Here is a 15,901-nt window from a genome sequence, read left to right as displayed (position 1 = left end):
GGACCTGCAGGTCATCAAAGAAAATACGGAATCTCTTTCTACTGTATATGCCCCTTAACTGCAAGGGAAGTTTTGGGGATAGAGGCAGTGCGGGAGTGGCACATTTATCCTAGGTAACATGGACAGGTCTGTGAGGTTATATCACTGCTACCACCTTGTGGATGAAGATGACAAAGTAATATTTTAGCCTGACCATTAGTTACAGCCAAAATAAGAGAGATGGTCTGGATCTGATGAAGAGAACAGTACTGTTTTTGAACAGAAAAATAAGAATCAATTTCAAATCTTTATTTCAATCTAATTCAATATATTTTTCAATTGTAAAATCCACCACTTGGCACTGTTAAAACAGTTGTCACTTGCAATCAGTATTTGTTACTCACTGCTAAAGCCAGTGTTGGTTTCATTTTTCATGACATCAATACTAATATGGTCTTTCTAAAGCTGGATGTTAATTCAAACAGATAAAGACTTGGATGCTGGAACGTATACAACATAAGATAATTGCTAAGTACAATTTTATTATTTGTTGTACACCGATAATGTGTATGGCACATTGCATAAAACAGAAAGATGGACAGAAGGATTTTAAAATATTAAACAAAACATAGGTATGAGTGTACAAAAGGAGATAGGTGCCCAAGTCCCTGCATTAGGCAACTAAATCCCAGTGTTGGATTACTACAATGCACAAACTCCTGCTGAAAACTGTAGGCACCTAAACTCAGCTCCTAAGTTATTGCAGTAAAAATTTCCTAGCCACTTATATTTCTGTCTCTGAGCATGCCTCTAGGTATATGGACATCTATCTCTCATCTAAACCCCAGGGAGATTCATAAATCAGGGGAAGCTGGGTGTTTGGCTGCTTAAATTGCATGCAGGGCCATATCCGATAGGCACCCTCTGAACAAGCCTACTGGATCTGACCCTTCAGGCAAGGTCACACAAAACCACTATGTGTGCGTGCACGTGTGTGTGTGTGTGTGGAGAAGGATGATAAATAATTAGTCATTGGAGCAGGGGGACAAGATCCTGGGTGAGTGCTCTAACCCCTAAGCTATAGCATCATCTTCATGCCTGTTTCATCTCTTGCTCTCTCTCTTTCTGGCCCAAATGACTCTTCAAGTGTCCACAATGCAAGTTTTAGCAGGAGAGATTGAGGGACTCCCTACATCAGACTGCCCAGTGGGTAGGGCATTCAGTTGAGAGACAGCAGTTCAAACCATCACCAAGAAAGTTTGCACATTTGTTTAAAACCTCTCTGATAATTTCTCTGTATACTTAGTATAATTAAGGTTTGTACCAACCCTTTCACTGTTGAAATGAAATGATCCACAAATATTCCTGGAAGTGGAGCCTCTCATTTTTCTGATTCCATTGCTATTGACATGTCATTGCTGCTGACAGTGCAAAAGTTCATCAGCTACTTGATTACATAACCCGAGCACCTGCGCTTTTATAAAATACATATTAATAGTTGAGCATTTTAAAATATGAAAGTTTACTAAATTAATAAACTTGAATCCTCTGGTTATTTTTAATTTCCTATACAAAAAAAAATGTTCAGTTCATAGACCAAGGAAAATGTTTGTTTTTTTTACCCCACCCCACCCCAGTTTCAGTAGATGACAAAGAATAATTTTAAAAAGCATGACATTTATTTGTTGTTTCCACTACTATGTCCTTCATTCTAATCCTCAGTAGATCATAAACTTGAAATTCTGCGTCCAGGCTTTTACAGCGAGATGGATCCTTGAACAATTGCAAATACTATTTGTCACTGATTCCAACTGTACCATCTTTTCTGAAATACCTCACATATTCTACCCAAATAACATCATATCCTAATAAAGGCCTTTAGGTTCCCCTGGCCACAAAAACTTGCTAATAGGGAAAAATCAAGTGAAAATGTTACCACATTCTGGGATGCAATTCAGACCAGTTAGAAGCTGTGTCACTGCCTGTCCTGTAACCTTGGGTGCCTCACGATGCTTTGCTGTTGTAGCTTCCAACCTGGGCCTCTAACAACCCACCTACCAGCAAGCAGGTCACAACATGAGTGCCTTTGTACTGGACATCTCTGGGTCAGTATCTCAGACTGCAATAGTCTGTCTACAGCCCCACTCTGGCTTCTACCAGCCTTGGTTACTATTTGCAGGGTGACTCCAAAACACTCCCAAGTCCTGAATTTTCTCAAAACCATGTGCTCTGCAATGTCCATCTCTCTCCTGGACAGTTCAGAGAAATAATATGGTGGATTTCTTCCTCAAAAGACACAAACACATCACAGTTTATTAACTTGAGGTAAATATACCCTTGTTTTTAAACACTGAGCTGAGTTGATTTATGGTAAAAACATATTTTGAAATAAATTTTATTAACAAAATATATAGGTATTCAAGTATAAGAAATGAAGATAGAAAGAGTTAAGAGTAAAAAAAAAAGCGTGTTTCTAGAAGTCTAAAACTTAATCTACAAAGATAAAAGCTTTGATCCACATGGTTTCTCTCCAGTCATTCTTCACAATCATGGCTGATTTTTCCATCAATCAGGTCCTTCCACAAAAGGACAAGGTGGTAACTTCCCTTGTCAACTTAGGTGAAAGATTGTTACTTAAGCAAGTTTCTCACCCATATTCAGTTCCAGAGACTTCAAACTCCCTTAGCTGAAGAACCTATCTTTCTTAACTTGCATGAGCTCTGGCCTCTTGTGTCTTTCTAGTGATGGATACAAAAATGACTTCTGTCCTGCTTATGTTTTCCAAAGTTCAGTGAACTTGTTTCCAGATGCAGGATTACCTCATTTTCTTCTTTCCTTCTTGTGGTCTTCCCGTCCTCCTCTATGATTTCTGTGTTAATGGAGCTTCCATTGTTTCTGATTCTACCAGTCTTAATTTACATAGTAGACAGGCAGATAACTGTGAAATACTCTCCAGTCTGGGCAGACTGTACAGCCTAATATCAATGAATATCCATAGTTCCTTACATGGTGTACATACATATGTTTCATAATTATATTAATCACTAGAATGTCATTAGCTCTCTGAAAAGTCCTCGCTCTGTAAACTCTCATAATACAGTAACAATGTGTACAATCAGTTGATTAATTGCTTAGCTCTTGAGGTTGAGGTCACCCCATTGCCCCTGTATTTATAGACCAATAAACCTTTGAAAGGATTTTTCTGAAAAGTAAAACCCAGACCAAGTTTCTCTCTTCTGCTGTGTGTAGTTGCTGTGCTATCTTCTCCCACACTTGTTAGTAGGGGTTTGACTCCACTCCTTATTAGCTTGAGGGGTCTATTTACTGCTTATATATAAATTGAGAAAAAGCATACTTTTCCTTGTTTAGAATAGACTTGTTCAACAGCTTCTCCTGAAATGCCTGGCTTGGACACATTTTAATTATAATTCCAATATATATTCATAATTGTTAATATCAATCACGTACATACATCATATAAAAATACTAAAGATCAGGGAGTTATTAGTTTTCAAATGGTATCTCACAAGGCATATTTTGTACAAAGATTATTACAGTAGTGTGTAGGGTGTAAATATAGAGATACTTAGTGTGGGAAGCGTCTTCATCTGTTGTTGCGAAATAATGCACTGCTCCATCTCCTAGGTGAGGTGATTCACCTAGCTGTGTGGAAGGAATGGCATGGGACTGGTCTTCAAAAGAATAATAGCGGAAACGTTGAGATTGCTCGATAAAAGGGATATTCACAGCTCTCAATTTCTCTCTTAGAATCATAGAATATCCAGGTTGGAAGGGACCTCAGGAGGTCATGTAGTCCAACCCCCTGCTCAAATCAGGACCAATCACCAACTAAATCATTTGTTCAGTTCCATTCCTCTCCCTCCATTCCGAGCACTCCCATATCATGATGTTATTTGCTCTTCCAGTAGTGGGATTGTTAGCTATGGAACTACATAGTCACTTATTCCCTCCAGACCCTCTCTGTCCCTTTTCTGAAAAACCCCCATGTGCTCAACTCAATGCTGCTTAGTAGAGGGAACCATGTGAGTGAAAATAGGACATCTAATATTTTCTGTGAATATTGGTAAATGGCCATCCAAATACCCAGCTAGTTTGGATTTCCCAGGAACATGCAACACGATGGACAACTTTAGGTGTTCAGCTGCTCTCTGCTGTGTCTATTGTTACACTTGAAAAGATCTATGTTGCATGCCACCCTCAGGTCACCGATCTATACAGTTTAGCAGTTTTTGGTGTTCGTCCCAGTAGAGGGAAGTAGTACATGTACGCAGTATATATTAATCTTACAGTTGGACAATACTCCTCCTTCATCAGAGTTTGAATCCATTAGTCATGTACCAATTTGTGATGGATACATACTTCGTGGTCCTCAATGTACTGCAATCCTTCCCAAACTTCATGGTTGTAAACTGGAATGGAACTTTAGACAAAATCACTGGCCCCTATCTCTTGGGCTGAATTATAAAATCCTTTGGGCTTGTCTGAACTACTGCGTGGGGTTGATCTAAGATACGCAACTTTAGCTAAGTGTATAGCATAGCTGAAGTTGACATAATTAGATCTACTTACCGTAGCGGTAAGTTGACAGCTGACACTCTCCCGTCGACTCCGCTTGCACTTCTTGTTCTGGTGGAGTACCGGAGTCGACAGAGAGCACTCAGCGATCAATTTATCATGTCTATACTAATTGCGATAAATCGACCCCCCGCTGGATTGATAGCTGCCCTCCGCTCTGGCAGGTAGTGGAGACCAGCTCTTTGTTTGCAGCAGCATTAGGGGGATGCATGATAAACACTTGGTGAAGTCAGACATTCTGTGCAGAAGAGACCAGAGGTATACATGTATCCTCATTAATACATTACATGTAAATTTTTCAAAATTGCCTCAGTGAATTAGAAGCCTCATTGACTTTCAGTGAGATTTAGGTGCCTAAGTCACCTTTGAAAATGGGTCTTAGGGTCCATAGGTTCTCTGAAAATTTTACCCTAGATCTACTAAAGCCATACTGCCTAAACTAAATCTGTTTTTATATATACATGCTAAATGTTATTTATTAATATAATTTTCTTAAACATGACCGACAGCCTTGCACATTTTATTTAAGAATCTATAATTCTTCTCCTAGCAAAATATTAGAATTTTTGGGCTCTGTTTTCTTTCTAATTAGGCCCCAAATCTGTAAAGTTCCTTGGAGAAAATGGTGGAATAATTGTCTACAAGTTCTTAAAGCCTTGATTGAGCATATTTCTTAAGCACATGCATTACTTCATGTGCTTAAAGGCACACACATGCTTAAGTACCTCGTTAAATCATGCCCTTTATTCTTAGGATTACAAAAATAATCATCCAAATAAAATAGCATTGTTACTACTACTTTTCATTCCCAATTCTGATCAATGTTGAGAAACTGTTAAAATAATGTGAGTGCATGGCACTTATACATACAGTTATATCCACAATTTATTTTTTCTTCTTCAGCCCTATACTTAATTACTACAACTATTACAAAAACAGCTAGGCTTCACCATGAATAACTTAAAACCTTAATATATTGGCACTCTTACAATACTACTGAAAAATATCAGCCTGATCCAACAAAGCATAAGACATCAAACACAACTAAGATCAATAAAATCATTAATTGACTCACCATGAGTATGAGAGAGAAATGATTAATTAATCCAAATGTGCCTGGAACCCACATAGGAGGAACTTTCCCTCTCAAAGAGTGAACGCATGGTCATTTCAATCAAAGCTCTGTCAAACAAAGCTTTCTGGCCTTCCCATATTGAACTGCTGTAGTTTTTTGCAAACAACCTAAGACTTATGGACAAGAGTTCACAAAATCTGTAATTGTAGTTTCCACAATAAGTTGGCGAACAAGTGGAGGAAAACAATTCTGAAAGAACTATTCAGATTATTTCCTTTTCTAAACATATGCTTAGCTGCCTCCTTATATTTTATATATATATAGTGTGTGTGTGTTTCATATAAAGATCCACACTAAATTTCTCTTAGGCTAAGAGTACATATTTATGGTCATAATTTGCATGCCTCAGATAACCTTATTTTCAAACAATTGGATTTTTCATAGCATTCTCATATTTATAAGTAAATTGGGGTATGGATGTAATTTGAATGCAGAGTTCAGACGGCCCTCTGTTGCTGTTGGCACTGCTTTATACTTATGCCTTTTTCTACCAATTTTGTCTTCCCCCACAAGCAGTCTACAGCTTTAGCCATAGAAAGGGATCTACAGGGCACTTCCTTGTCCCACATATCAAACTCTGGAACACTTTTTGCCAACAGCATCTGGCTTTTTTGCTGGCACTTCTTTTGTGATTAGGGTGACTAGATGTCCCAATTTTATAGGGAAAGTCCCGATATTTGAGGCTTTATCTTATATAAGTGCCTGTTACGCCCAACTCTGGTCCCGATTTTTCACACTTGCTTTCTGGTCACCTGATTTGTGCTTCTTGGCCAGCTCTTCCTCTGACTGCTGCAGAGCTGTCACTGGGACCATTTTATGATTTGGCTGTTGTGCCTCTGACTGGTCTTTACTTTTGATTTGCTACTTATTTAGTGAAGTTTGCCTGTTTTTATATTTGTACAGAGTCCTGTGCAAGTTTTGTTGTTGGTCTGTCTTCAAAACATTATGTGGTTGGGAAGATTTCCAAAGTTACACCAAACAAATTTGTGAAGCAGCAAAGAAATGACACAACTTATGTTCCAGGCATTGTTTTGTTTTTATTTTGTAGTACTTCATATCCTCTTGCATATCACTCTAAATACATGTCATGCTACCTGTCATATTTCAGTATGTACCACCAGCTCCTCTAGATGAAGTGCAGAATGTACCACCAGCTCCTCTAGTGCAGAATATCCCCTTCTCATCTCAATGATCTGTACTAAACAGTCACTAACATTTTGCTGATTCTAGGGCACATTTTGTCCTTCACTCAACAGTTGTCTAAAAGCACTGTGATGTCTGTACACAAACATAGTTATTTAGTAAAACACAAAACTTAAACAAACAAACAAGACATGGTATAGGCATTTTTGCAAGTCAAGGTACCATATTCACATTGGAAAAGTGTTCTTTTACGTGACCAACATACATGGTTGATAGGGATAACTTCTAAGAGCAACTTATACAATCATATCGATAAATGTCAAATAAACTAATATAATGAAAAACTATCACTATAAGCACCCTTTCCTGCCTGCCTAGTGGAACTGGTCTTCATGGCATGTTAGATCATTGAATAATAACATTTAAAAGTAATAATTTATTTCTGCTTTCTACCAAAAGCAATTAATAAGCCATGGAACTTATCATTTTAGTGAGCAACTATTAAGAGGGTGTACCTATAGTGATAGTTTCTAATTATAATAGCTGATTTGAGGTGTATCTATGCAAATGTGTAAGCTTCCCTCAGAAGTTATCCCCATCCAACATGTATGTCGGTCATTTAAAAAACATTTTCCCAAAGTGAATAAGATACAAATTCGGAGATTTCTTTTCCTTTCAGTAAAAGTCTGCATGTCTCATCTATTTAAATAAACAGATCCATAAAATATTTGAATAAGTCAGTAACGTTGATGATGATTTTATACAATTTGCTGAACAAAGTCATATATCAGTAGCATTGATAAGTCTCTAGTTCTAGACAAGTGACAATGACAACCTACAGAAAAAAGCATATACACTATAAGAGGTCTGAGTTTCAGTTCTGGTGTATTGCTTAAGATTTCTCAGATTTCTAAAAAACAGGTTTAATATATGGGTGTGTTCTCAGTTTATTGTATATCTAATTAATATAGATATGCAAAACAGTTTAGGAAGCAAATATATGAAATTGCCAAGGAAATCGGAGTTCAAAAATTTCTGGGAATAAAAAGGTCTGAGTGGAACATTTAAAAATTGGGGCTACAAAAAAGGGTTTAAGAGGAAGATGAATTTAATCTTAAATATAATTATCTTAATTTCTCTTGGCAAAGCCTAGTTTGGGACAGGAAGTAAAATTAGTTGTGAGTCCTCCTTTCATCTCTCCTGATCTGAAGAGCTTGGATAGGGGAGAGCATCATCATAAGTATGCTAGAATAATCCCAGTCTGCTCTACTTTACATGGTCTGGAACAATCCATTAGACTCTGTTCTTCCAAACCAGGATTGCTGAAACATATCACAATGTAACCACAATCCCATTGTGCTCCCTGGAAAGGAGTTGAATGAGTGAGTTGAAGATGGCCACATAGGCTTTGCTACTATAGGTGAATCCACAGCTATCCTTTTAGACTTGTGTCATAAACAGATAGTTAAGGGTTAATGTCTCTTTTACCTGTAAAGGGTTAAGAAGTTCAGTAAACCTGGCTGACACCTGACCAGAGGACCAATCGGGGGACAAGATACTTTCAAATCTTGATGGAGGGAAGTCTTTGTTTGTGCTGTTTGCTCTTGGGGCTAAGAGGGGCCAAACGTGCAACCAGGTCTTTCTCCAATCTTTCTGAAACAGTCTCTCATGTTCAAAATAGCAAGTACTATCTAGAAGAGGCAGATTAGTTTTATGTTTGTTTTCTTAACTTGTGAATGTGTATTTTGCTGGGATGGATTTTACCTCTGTTTGCTGTAACTTTTAATCTCAGGCTAAGAGGGAGGAAGTCTCTCTAGTCTATATGAGCTGAAGACCCTGTAAACATTTTCCATCCTGATTTTACAGAGATAATTTTTACTTTTTCTTTCTTTAATTAAAAGCTTTCTTTTTTAAGAATCTGATTGGTTTTTTCCCCCTTGTTTAAGACCCAAGGGGATTGGGTCTAATCTCATCAGGGGATTGGTGGGGGGAAAGGAGGTGGGGGGAAGGTTAATTCCTCTCTGTTTTAAGATCCAAGGAGTTTGGATCAGTGTAGCCTCTCAGGGTGACCCAGGGAGGGGAAAGTCTGGGAGGAGGAAGGAGAGGGAATGGTTTGTTTCTCCTTGTTTTAAGACCCAAGGGGTTTGGGTCCTGGGTCTCCCAGGGAAGGTTTTGGGGGGACAACGAGTGTACCAGACACTGGAATTTCTGGTTGGTGGCAGCGCTATCAGATCTAAGCTAGCAATTAAGCTTAGAAGGGTACATGCACGTCTCCACTTTTTGGATGCTAAAGTTCAAAGTGGGAAAAATACCTTGACAACTTGTTTTATGTTTCCTTTGTGTCTCCTACTATCTCTGGGCCAAGCATCTAACCCAGTGATTTCAAGATCATATATAGGAGGGAATGATGGAGAAAAGTAAAGATTTGTGAATGGAAGGTGGTTGGGAGGCTGGGGTGAAAGGAGAGATCTGTCAATCATCAGCATTGAAGGAGTAGTTGTAACTGGTGACACAAGCTATGTAGAACTGATAAATGAAATTGTTTTTAATTGTTCACTTTATTAATGTAACTTCTGTTCACCATTCACTACACTTGCCTACACTGTAACTTCTGTTCCATATTGTAATTCAAACCCCATTTTAAAACACTCACTCTATTTTGTAAAAGCTTCCCCCAACCTTCATTTTTGCAAACTCTGCTGTAATCTTATTAGTTTAGTTTAGATGTGTGAATGAGGTATGTATGAATGATGGAATCAACCTCCAGCCCCCGCCTGTCCTGATGAGATAAAGTTCAAATACCAATGGCTGAAGACCTAGACAACAGCCCTAAACAAAGTAAGAAGCATCCACCCTAAAAAGAAAAGGACAACAGAACAACAGAAGGAAGATCAAAGCCAGGTTCAAGGCTGAAAGTCACGCCTGCAATTGATGGGTGATCAATCTAAACCCAGAGACAGTGTGACACAGCAAGACCTATAGACTTTGAATCCAAACTAAAGGGCTATAAAAAGGAAGGGTGAGATGAGAGACTCTGGGTAACATTCTGCAACCAACATGGAAGGACGTCAGTGCCTGCCCAACAGAGATCCAGCTTGTCCTTGTGCCTGGCTTTCCTAGCCAGTTAGCCACCACAAGCTACAAACCCAAGCTACAAAATCAAGCTATGAACTTAAGCTATCTTCAGGACTGGTAACTATGCAGCAGCTGCAGAACATCTGATGGATGTGTGTGTGTGTGTGTGTGTGTGTGTGTGTGTGTGTGTGTGTGTGTGTGTGTGTGTGTGTAAGTATTAGGTATAATGTGTGTGTATAAGAATTAAGATATTAGTTATTAGTCATAAATCAAATTGTTATCATAATAAATGTGGCATCTTTGTCTTGTCCCCTTTAATAAGATCCTGCTGGTTTTTACTGGTCTAATATAATTGGTATAACAGCTAGAGAGATCTTAGTCTGAGAAAAGGAGAGGACTTTAGAACAGAGACAGAAGGTCAAGGAGTCAAAAAGCTAATAATCAAAAAGAAGCACTGAGTGGTCTGAGGTGTAAAAGAATAGAAGATCCAGAGCCATGGAAATTCAGGGAGAAGAAGACGGAATATGCTGTATGAAAGCCACAGGAAAGATTTAAAAGAATAAGAATAAAATAGATTTACACTGGAAAGAAGAGTTGTTGACTCTTGCTGGACTGGAATACGTCAGAGAAAAATATAAGAAAGGAAAATGAAACCTTAGACTCAACTACCTGTACTACTTACTCAAGGAAATGAGGTGATTGAATAAACGGAGTCTGGGGTTGGTATTTGGAGGAGCAGATTAGGCCAACAAAGTTTTTTTTTTCCCCAAAGGAATAGCTGGACGTTGATGATGAGGTGGTAGGTTATGGGAGTGGATGAAGAGAAGAGACAGAGGAAAGAGCTCATCTCTTCTATGTCAGTGATGACATATGGACAGGATTTCTTTGATTGTGACATGCCCTTTTCATTGTCACCACATTCTTGTTTTGACATATGTGTCTAGAAGTAAGCACAACAGTTTGAAACAAGAAATCAGCTATATTTCCTACCTGCTAGAATTTCAGTGGGCATTTCTTGATGATATTACATCTGAATTGTGCTAAATTCAAATTCAAATACTGTCCTCTCCCCTACTCCCACCCTTCTTCACGGTTGGAATTTTGGGCAGTATTTTGACCTATTGTTCTCAGTTACACCTCCTATGGGTTAAAATTTAAAACTAGAATAGACTGAAATAAGGTAGATGAAGAAAGGAAGGATGGTAGAAAAAGTATGTGAGATAGACTTTGTGACCTATTTATTTCTAATCCAAATCCTTTTATAATATGTCTGTTGCAGATGAGTCATCATAAAATCAATTTTATGTTTTCTTTTGCCCTGCATTTAACAGGTTTATTTTCTGAAAGAACATGGACTTTTTTCCCCCAGAAAATCCTAGTAAAATATGAAGTTTAAACAAACAACTCCACCATCAAAAAAAAAGAGAGAGAGAGAGAGAGAGAGAGAGAGAGAGAGAGAGAGAGAGAGAGAAACGAATAATAAAAAAAACAAACAGGCACTTTAAAAATGGCTCATTATAAATGAATGGAAAACCATCCATCATTGTTTGCCACAGATTAGATATTTCATGCTTGGACAATGCCTAAGATATGCACAAAAAGCAAAATTTGGAATAAGATTATGGGAATTGCTACTAACAGTATATCCTATTGAACCATTGAGAATGGGTAATAAGGGGTTCCACATAAAGAGACAGGATGTAGATCACCGTCCTCTTCACTGTAAAAAAATATTGTTTTTCCTTGCACAAAAGATTATTAATAAAAATGTACATATTACATTTTTAAAACAGCACAGACTTAATCAATTTCAGGAGTTGCATGCATCTTTAACCAAGCAACTTTTCGCTATTCTACATATATCAAATGAATTGCATTAATTTGAATGACACAGTGAAGTTTTATATCTCAGTTAATTTACAGCAAAATACCTTTGTGCACTTAAAAAGGTTCTGGCCTGTTTTTCTTAAATTACTGACAAAGCAGTTATTGCTCAGTCTGATGAAAGAAAAAAAAAAGAAACACTCACAATAGTAATAAACAAAATCTTTACATTATTATAGATGTTTCTGACAATTCCTAGCACCCCTAAGCTTAAAATGGGGTGGACAGATAGAGACCATTACATCATATACCACTTCCCCTTAGGGACATATTCTATTATCCTTACTTCACACTATTGCTTTACTTTTCAAATAGTCCCATTGTAGAACAGGAGCAATCTGTTTTCAAGCCAGGATATGGGACAGAAACAGATTTAGTGGCACTGATGGATGATCTCTTGCTGTTGAGAGAGGACAGACATCTATTCTTTGGACTTCTCTGCAACATTTAATGCTGCTGACTGTGAGATTCTGCAGTTCCACTTGAGCTTATTGATACATATCTGCAGGGAGGACTACAGGAAAAACTCCATGGGTGAATGGTTTGGTGGCGGAGAGGAAGTTCGCCATTACTCTTTGGATATGTCCATCCACCAACAAACCTCACACCTGAATAGCTCCACAAAGTTCAGTTCTATTTCTGGTCCTATTCCACATCTACATGCAACCTCTGTGAGAACTGATGGTCACATTCCAGTACAATGCAGATGACATCCAGCTGTACTTATCCTTTGCCATGTACAACTACACTATTATCTTCAAGATATCTCAGTGCTTGGATAAGATCAGCTCACAGATGAAGAATACCTGATTGAAGTTTAACTTAAGCAACAGGAAGATGATATTGGTTGGAAGAGAAAAATGAATTAAGGAGTATCATCTGTTTGTTTGATTTAAGCTACATATCCACGCCATGGCAATTAGTCCATAGTTACGAGTGCTCCTGAAATCCATGTTGACACTAAGTTCTCATGTGACACATCTGGAGTAATGCTTTTGACCATCTCCAGTTGCCTAGAAGTCTTTGTCCCAACCTGTCTTCAGTAATAGATGCCTTTCTCACATTCTGACTGGGCTATGATACCCTGAGGCAATGCAATATTTGGACTTGAAGCTCTCAGCCCTTAGGAATCTCATTACAATATGGGCTATAGTGATCACATCAAACCTCCACGTGGTAGACAGGCTTTCCACAGAATCAAGTTCAAGGTCTCTGTTTTTTTATATTGCAGACATCCAATGTTCTGCACCCAAGATATCTTAAAGATCATATAAAGCCCTGCGAGGAAAGCTCTGATGGACAACTCTACTCCATAGATTCTGTGAAACTTTTGAATGAACTCCTACAGTAACTAAAGACTATCACAAGCCTTTTCAACTTCTTTTTTCAAGTGCAAGGTGCACTTTTTTATCCTTGCCTTCTTTAACATAAACACATAGTTGTATGCACATATTTAAAGAAAATACTACAAATATGAAATATTATACTAAAGAACATATTTGCTCCATGGGGAGAGAATGAGAAAGAAAATTAATTGATGTACTACCAGAAGATGTTCAGATACAAAGATTATGAAGGCAGAATAAAAAAAAACTATATAGAATAGAATTCCACAAGACTATTAGCATAAGGAAGAGTTGTCTTTATATTGATGTGGAAAAAAGGCCTTTTATAAAAAAGTGATAAAGAAAAAAATGAACATTTTTTGTGAGGTATATTGTACCAGTATTGTACTTTTGATTTTCCAGTTAAAGTCTAAAACTGGAAAACCGGGGGGAAAAAATAAAAGAGCATAATTGTGCATTTGAAAAATATACAAATGGGAGTTGCATATATTACTGTACTTCAGAAATTGTTTCTCTGGAATATATAAATGTGAAATCAAAGTACATGATTAGAAAATCAACATAATCTTTTCCATTACAAGTTAATTGAATTTTAGTTTATAGTCTTCCTGTTTATGGCTGAGATTTAAATTGTTCTGTTTTGTTAGATCAATAAAACTATTATAGAAAAGTTGATCTAGACTGCTATTCCAAATAATGAACTAATAGAGTTCCTCTGTAAAACAATTCTTTTCCCACATGAGTATGAAGACAGGCAAGTACAAATCTGAAATTATCATATTTTCTTCCACTAAATGCCACTTTGGTTATATGAAGAAATCCATCCGACTGAAAATAGGAGGCCTTTGACTCTGAAGGGCAAAAGAGGAGGAAGGACCACACATAAAATTCACATATCTCAACAAGAGTCCCGTGGAGACTCTTTTTGTATTTTTATATATGTCCATTAGGTTTGCTCATCCCATATCCAGAAGGGGCAGTCATAAAACGTTCATATTTGTGCTTTATTAAAATAATTCAGTAAGACAGCCTAATTGTATTACAGTAGGTATCAAAGTATTGATGTAGCCATGGTGGTCCCAGGATATTAAATAAATAAGGTGGATAAGGTAGTATCTTTTAGTGGACAGCATCTTTTTTGGTGAAAGAAACAAGCTTTCAATCTTACACGTAGCTGACCTGAAGAGGAACTTTGTGTAAGCTCAAAAACTTGTCTCTGTCACTAACAGAAGCTGGTCCATTAAAAGATATTCCTTCATCCACCTTGTCTCTCTAGTAGGTAACAAAGAGAGATGAAGACATAACTGACTCTTGGATACCAATTGTTTATTATTATTATTATTATTATTATTATTAGATTTATTTATTAATTATTTTAACTGAAATATCAAGTTGTGAGGCGAAAACCAACATTTTCAAAAATAGCTATTAGAGAGTGTCTTGGTAAATTGTACTTTAAAAGAGAACTATAACAGGGAAATCTGCTTCATCTTGTGGTTGTAACTTTTGTATAGCTTGTTACACATTTTGTTGCACATTGTAAAATACTGATATGAATTAGTGTTATAAGTACTTACCGTTGCTCTTTTCCTTCTGTTTATATGACCTATAATTGTCGCACTTTTCTGTCAAATATCTCATTTTTCTGTTTTAACTCCTCTTCCCTGCCTGTTTAAAACTTGAAAATGTTCCTCAGGCCCTAAAAAGCTCAGTTAACTCTGAAGGTTTGTAAACCTCATTAAAGGTGGATCTGAATCAATGATCAGCTTGTGCAAAAGTCTTCTTATATATTATGTATGAATGTGAGGAGATGAAAAACTTCCTTATATCTTTCTTTCTGAACAGTTTTACAAGATATTTCCTCAGTTTTGGATTTTCATAGGTACCTACAGGAGTTAGAATACCAACTCTCATTATCCTTTAGAGAGATTTGGATATGTTAGTCCTTTGGACTCCTTTGAAAATCCTAGAATTAGTGAATCAAAACTACAGCTGAGATACTTGTCCATATCTTGACTGATCCCCCAGTTAAGATTTTTTATGTACATTAAGCCACCAACCATTGTAAAAATAAATGCTTGAATAATGGTCTAGAAATTATCTATCTATCTGTGTATCAAAAAATATTGGAATCACCTAGTCGTATGATGTCCTGATGACATGCTATGTTCTCTATCAATTTCCATATTTGTATTATCAATATTCAAAATAAGCTAAGTAGGCTTGAGCAGTTACTACCAAATAAATGTTTTTCTCCCTAAATTTTCTTTATTTCCATATTTTTTCTAGAAGCTTTGGTTCTTCATCTGCACATCTCATTCTTCTTTTGGGTATGTTCAATATATGTCAGTATGTATAATTTCCAGTTCAGTAATGGCTTCCTAACCTCTTTCTCTCTCATGTAACGTTCAACTGTGCAGTCTCTGGATACTGATCTATTCACAAGAATTGAATATTGACTTTTGAAAGAATGACCCAGGTTAAGTCTCTGGGGGCAGGAAATAAAGTCCAATCTGTTACCAGCACTTCAAAGTGACACCTTTATTACACTAATAACTTTCCACTTCAATGAAAAAGTGCAAGGCTTGGAATTTTTCATTTTTTTTAATTGGCCCAATGAACCCATCACAGAAAGTCACAACCCTTGAAATTATAATATGTATAGATGTCTTTTTAGCTTATTTCTCTCTAAGTATAAAACAGGCTCAAAAGGCAAACACAGACATAGTCCTGGGTTTTTGTT

The 15,901-nt window shown here is 37.1% G+C and overlaps 1 protein-coding gene across 1 annotated transcript in view; it reads left to right on the top strand.

The window, feature by feature from the left end:
* Positions 1 to 15,901, top strand: part of EYS (eyes shut homolog) — a 1,559,204-nt gene that overhangs the window by 588,955 nt on the left and 954,348 nt on the right. The window lies entirely within an intron of this gene.

The sequence above is a fragment of the Gopherus evgoodei genome, chromosome 3, assembly GCF_007399415.2.
Source record: "Gopherus evgoodei ecotype Sinaloan lineage chromosome 3, rGopEvg1_v1.p, whole genome shotgun sequence".
NCBI lineage: Eukaryota > Metazoa > Chordata > Testudines > Testudinidae > Gopherus > Gopherus evgoodei.
Note: the sequence above shows the minus strand (reverse complement) of the source record. Positions and strands in the feature narration are given on the sequence as shown.